The sequence below is a fragment of the Quercus robur genome, chromosome 8 (assembly GCF_932294415.1).
Source record: "Quercus robur chromosome 8, dhQueRobu3.1, whole genome shotgun sequence".
Taxonomy (NCBI): Eukaryota; Viridiplantae; Streptophyta; class Magnoliopsida; order Fagales; family Fagaceae; genus Quercus; species Quercus robur.
In genome coordinates, this window is record NC_065541.1 from 64525312 (window position 1) to 64532020 (window position 6709).

Here is a 6709-nt window from a genome sequence, read left to right on the forward strand (position 1 = left end):
AACTTTACCAGTTTATTTCTGTAGATTTCCAAATTGAGGATGGTGATCTTGCAAATAATTTCCTAAGAAACAAACAAGGGCAGCAAAATTATTCACAACATTTACATTTATAGATTAATTTGGTAATCTATTAATGTGAATCACACATATAATATATTTGATGGTATAACTCACAAAAAATGTGGCACCCATCTCCCATTCTATATAAACTCCACCCTTCAATAGTTTTGCATTATACAAATCAATCTTGTGAGTTGTGTGCAAGAACAAATAAAGAGTTAGAAAAAGAGAGTAAAAGCTCCTTGATTATCGGTGCTTGCTCATCTGTAAGATCAAGGACATCAGGGCTGAAGACAGACCCTTCATCATAAATTGAAAGTACAACGAGGCCATAAGAGAATGGCCTTTTGCCAAGCTTCGCAAGAAGGGCAGCCTCGGAGGACCCAACCTTGTCACCCTTCTTAATCAGCTCTACAAGAGTGATGATTTTAACAGTACCCTTATTGATTTTGGTGGGAATGTTCAGCACCTAAAAGACTTTCAGGTGCTAAACATCCCCCAACATCAATAAGGAAACTATTAATGGCATCAGGACAAAATGTGTCATACAAATAGAAAAGTAGAATCCAGGTAATAATTGTTAAATGACTGTTTGGTTTTAATAACTGGGTCAAAGTACTCGATCAAATCCAGTGGAGTTAGGCGTAAGGGTTGATGAAACCTTGTTCTAAGGTAGAAAATTGAATAATAATTATCCACGTCTATTCAAGGGAAAAAGAGAGTAACAATCCAAGACAGTAACTTATGGCGTGTTGCGAATTGTATGAGATTTTATTATCTCTTTTAGAACTCTTTAAAAAAATAAATAATTTACTTTAGCCTGATGGGTATTAATTATTTATTTAAACAAATTATAAATGGGTTAAGGGTGATTTTTTTATAAGTAAAAAAATCATTAGCTTTCAAGAAAACCAAAACAACCCTCTTTGCTTTGTCAAAAAATTAAAATAAAATAAAAAATTCAATCAATCAAGCACCAAGTAGGAGTCCAAATCTTCTATCCCACTCTTCCTACTCCACTATATACTCCACAAATAAAAACATGCCACATGTCTATCTATTTTATTAAATGCTAAATTTTTGCCTTTTGTTATTTCAATTACCTAAATATGATGGGTTATTTATTTATTTATTTTAGGTAATTGAAATAACAGAAGTCATAAATTTAGCATTTAATAAAATAGATGGACATGTGGCATGTTTTTATTTGTGGAGCAGGAAGAGTAGAATAAAAGATTTGAACTCACCAAGTAGACCCTTGAAGGATGCATGGTGTGGATAGGGTTCTCTTTAGAGCATTCCCATTAAGGATTGCATATGCTAAAAGATGCTTTTTTTAGCATTTATAACACAAAAACCTGCTCCATCAAAGATTGCATATGTTAAAAAATTTGCAATATTACTATAGTGCACTCTCATTTTTGAGACCACATTGTAGCACCATGCTATCACTTTTTATTAATTTCTTTCTCTGTCTTTTCTATGTTTGTCTCCTTCCCAAGTCTCTTCTCTCTCCTCTCTCGCTTCTCCTCGGTCACACCATCCCACCCAAGCTTCTTCCTCTCCCTCTCACCATCTCAGCCAACTCTTTCACCACTACAATTTTTTTATTATTTCTTTCTTCCCTTTCACTTTCCTTTTCACTCTCTCTCGTGCTCTCCGTCCCTCTCTCCTTCTGGTGTCTCTCTCTCAGGCAAGCCCTCCATAGCTCGCCAAAACATGCCGCCGCCGTTATTCTCCAAACCCATATGATCTCTCCTCGTCATCATCATCGTCGTTATCTCCATCCCCATTATCCGATCTGAATACGGTTCCTCCACCATCCGATTACCCTCCGATCTCTGCGCTATCTCCATACCCACATGTCGCCCCCAATCTCTGCACTATCTCCATACCCACATGCCGCTGCTCTCTATCCACTCCTTTCCTTTTCACTCTCGTGCTCTCCGTCCACTCCTTACTCTTTCTTTCATTTTCTCTCTGCCTCTCTATTTCCCTTTCTCTCTGCATCTCGAGTTCGTGGGTCTTGGGTGTGGCCGGGATGAGATGCTAGGTGTGGTTAGGCTGCGGTGGTTTTTCGTGGATCGTGGGTCTCTACGGTGTTTCATGGTGGGTCTTTGCAGTGGTTCGGCGAGTGGGTTTTGCGATTTGATATCATTGAGTTTTAATTTCAATGGTTTTGATTGATTTTGGTGGGTTCTTGATTTCTGTGGTTGGGTTCGTGGGTTGATTGGGGTGGCTTTGGGTGCTACGTATGGGTTGATCAGGGTGGTTTTGGGTCTTTGCTGTGATTTTGTGATTCTTTGATTTGGATGATTCTTTGATTTTGTGGCTTTGGATGTAGAGGTTTTTTTTTTTTTTTTTGGCTGTTGTTTGTGGTTGCAGCGATGGTGGGTGGATGTGGTGGTTGTGATATGGGTGGATGGATGGTGGCCAACGGCACAGGGTTGTGAAAAAATAAGTATTTGATCTACTAACTCTTGATCTAAACTCAGAGGCTATGTTACAAGGTGGGAAGGTGTTAGGCACCCACCTTGTCCGGTGCAACCGGTCTTGTAGACTATGGTAGCCAACATTCATATCACATCATCCAATATGTTATTAATCAATTTGCATATTGAATTTAATGTGTGTGCATGTGATAAACCCTAATTCAATTTATTAAGGATTGAAAAAATAAATTCTAGTGAATGTGTGTGGATGGTGATAACCTAGATTCAAGGATTTGAAAGGATTATTAAACAAATATGTTTTTCATATTTTTGATGTAGATCTAAGATTAAATCTAATGATATGCATGAACATGTGATGAACAACCAAGAACATGTGAAGAATACATAAGAACAATTAAGAACATTCAAACATATTCAAGGGAATTATCGTGCTTTAATCTTAAATTCTCATCATGGTAACATAAACAAACAGTTAGGGAAATGGATTATACCTTCATGCAAAATTCATATGGTGGAGGAGGGGACTCTTGATGGAGGTCCTAAGGGTGGAGGAAAAGAAGATCTAGGAGAGGGAGAGTGAGTTTCACTCAATACCTTGAGTCTTAGGAAGACCAAGATATGACAAGACTACTCAACTTCATTAGAACTCAAGAGAAGAGAAGAGAGGGTTTTTTTTTTTTTTTTTTTTTTTTTTTTTTTTTTTTTGTCTTGGAATGAAGGAGATGGGGGGTTTATATAGTAGTGGTGGAGGAAATATGAATGGAAGGCCATTTAATAAGGGTTGACAAAGAATCATGAACCTAGACCTCATTTTAGCCTTGGGGGAAATCTGGTACATTAAATGGAAAGATTGATGGGAGTGAGGAGCAAGACAAAATTCGGTTTTCCCGTAATTGCTGTAACAGCCTGTAGAGCCAATTTCTAAAAATCATATCTGACTCAATTCTGATCGGAATTGTCTCATTCTTGTGCTCAAATTGAAGCCCTGGATATCTAGTTTCTGGGAAGATTAACCTCATTCACAGATTCAAAATATTCTGAGAGATATCGATGAAATGGTGAGCAGAGGTCATTTGTTAGAAAATGGTTTCAGCACAATTAACACCAATAGGTCCCAAATTAGCTTCCAATTAACATTAAATGGCTCCAATCACTCCCATTTCAGATTTAATTGGTTCCAAATTTACTCTAATTAAAAGATAATTGCACAAATTACTCATTGAATAATTAATGTTTAACTATCTAGTTAACTAGGTGTGTGTAACCCTACCATAAAATGTTGTCCTAACCAATCAAATTATGACACATCATCGATCTCAAATTGATTATACTTATAACCAATTGAAATCAATTGTTCATAATCACATATAGTCAGACTCAATTTGTGATAGTGCATCTCAACCATTAAGACTTGATTTGATGATAACTTTCAATCTAATGGTCCGATTAGGGCTCATGACCAGTCGATTTAATCGTTACAACATCAAGATTATTTTGGTGAAATGAGATTAAGGATCTAATGACCAGAATCAAGATACATATTTTCAATGTAAAATTACCCTTTTACCCTCCATGTGAGATTAAATACGGGTTGCAAAATAGGGTGTCAACAGAATGCCCCTCATTGGTAGAGCTTGAAAAGCGAATGCCAATGTATGAAAGAGACACCTAACTTTGCAATTAGTATTTAACCATGGTGAATGTATGATGCATGCAAATAAAAATGCAGACGGTCATGTTCTAGATCAAAATGTGGACCGAATCTCGAGGGAGATTGCCTACGTACCTCTTAGTGGGAGGATCAGGTCTAAACGTAGTTCATGCATGCAAAATTTTTTTATTTTTTTAATTTTTTTTTTTTACAGATATGCTTACCTGGAGGACGACAGATTTGGGCTTTGGCTCATGCTTTCAGAGGACCAAAGGTTTTGGATCCTGGCTCATCTTTTCAGAGACCTAGGATTTTGGGATCTTAGCTCATGTTTTCAGAGGACCAAGGGTTTTTTGGGCTTTGGCTCATGTTTTCAGAGGACCAAAGGTTCTGGATCCTGGCTCATGTTTTTAGAGGCCTAGGATTTTTGGATCTTGGCTCATGTTTCCAGAGGACCAAGGGTTTTTTGGGCTTTGGCTCATGTTTTTAGAAGACCAAAGGTTCTGGATCCTGGGTCATGTTTTCAAAGGCCTAGGATTTTTGGATCTTGGCTCATGTTTTCAGAGGACCAAGGGTTTTTGGGCTTTGGCTCATGTTTTCAGAGGACCAAAGGTTCCGAATCCTGGCTCATGTTTTCAGAGACCTAGGATTTTTTGGATCTTGGCTCATGTTTTCAGAGGACCAAGGGTTTTTGGGCTTTGGCTCATGTTTTCAGAGGACCAAAGGTTCTGGATCCTGGCTCATGTTTTCAGAGGCCTAGGATTTTTGGATCTTGGCTCATGTTTTCAGAGGACCAAGGGTTTTTTGGGCTTTGGCTCATGTTTTCAGAGGACCAAAGGTTCTAGATCCTGGCTCATGTTTTCAGAGGCCTAGGATTTTTGGATCTTGGCTCATGTTTTCAGAGGACCAAGGGTTTTTGGGGCTTTGGCTCATGTTTTCAGACAACCAAAAGTTCTGGATCCTGGCTCATGTTTTCAGAGACCTAGGATTTTTGGATCTTGGCTCATGTTTTCAGAGGACCAAGGGTTTTTTTGGGCTTTGGCTCATGTTTTCAGTGGACCAAAGGTTCTGGATCCTGGCTCATGTTTTCAGAGGCCTAGGATTTTTGGATCTTGGCTCATGTTTTCAGAGGACCAAGGGTTTTTTTGGGCTTTGGCTCATGTTTTCAGAGGACCAAAGGTTTTGGATCCTGGCTCATGTTCTTAGAGACCTAGGATTTTTGGAAGGTATTATTCATGCTGATGTGTGTGGGTCTTTTACCCTAGTACCTGCAAAATAAATATTTTCAATTAGTAATAGAGTTATTCATTAAAAAGAATTTGGCATACCTGGCGAATGCCCCTAGTTTGGGACATATTCGATGCTTCGATGAATGCTGAGGGTGGACAGTTGACTTGATGTTGCACCACTGGGAAAATATGGAAGAGGATCATAGCTTTCTGTTCCTGAAGAAGGATATAATGAAGATTTTTTTTTTTTTTTGAATTTGTAAAACTTGAATTTTTTGAAGGAATTGAACATTTTGATTGATGATTTTTTTTTTTTTTTGAAAAATTTGGAAATCTTGAATTTTTTCAAGGAATTGAAAATTTTGATTAATGATTTTTTTTTTTTCTTTTTGAAAGCAACCTAAGAAGTACGAGCCCAATGCCCCTAGTCCGAAGGCCCTTTTTGAAAATTTCCTTTTTTTAAAGAATTAGAAAGAATTGATTTTTTTTTTTTTTTTGAAAATTTTGACTTTTTTTTTTTTTTTTTTTTTGAAATATGAAGATTTGTTCATTATCAAAAAGTGAAGAAGATGAAGATGAAGATGGAGTAAAAGTGATGAAGATTTATTCATGATTTTTTTTTTTTGGTTGAAAAACCTATCCTTCGAATGAGAATATCTTTGGCTGGAAGTTGATGTCGATTGCTAAGTCCTTGCTTAATTCCTGCAAAAAGATAATTTCAATTTAGCAATGGATTTATTTATTGAAATGAATTGGAAGTACTTAGCCAATGCCCCTAGTTTGAGGCATATTCCATGCTTAGATTGAAGCTAAGTTCATTTGATGTTGCGACCATTGAGGAACATGAAAGAAGATCATGGTTCGTCATCATTGGTTCCTGCAAAATGGTTTTCTTTCTCTAGCTTGTTAGAAACCAATTATCATGAAAACTTGCATACAATATAAATAGGCCAATGCTCTAAGTTTAAACATGCTTAATGCAAAACAAATGAGCTTAGCCTAACATGCACCCAAACAATTTTGTCACATTTTTTTTTGACTTTGTTCTCCAAGGTTGTTTGGGTGAAAGGGATCGGGCCTCTGCAAGGTTGCCTATGTACCTCTGTCACAGAGGATCAGGTCAAGACGTAGTTCAAGAGAACTGGATTTTGAAAAAGAATGATTTATTTATTTATGTTTTTTTTTTTTGGAAACAAATTTCCTTTTTTTTTTTTTTTTTTTTTTTTTTTTTTTTGAGAACAAGAGGTGATCCTTTGAACAACCATTTTGGCAAATCAAAGTTTTTAAGAATCAAACAAATCTATTTGATTAAGAAG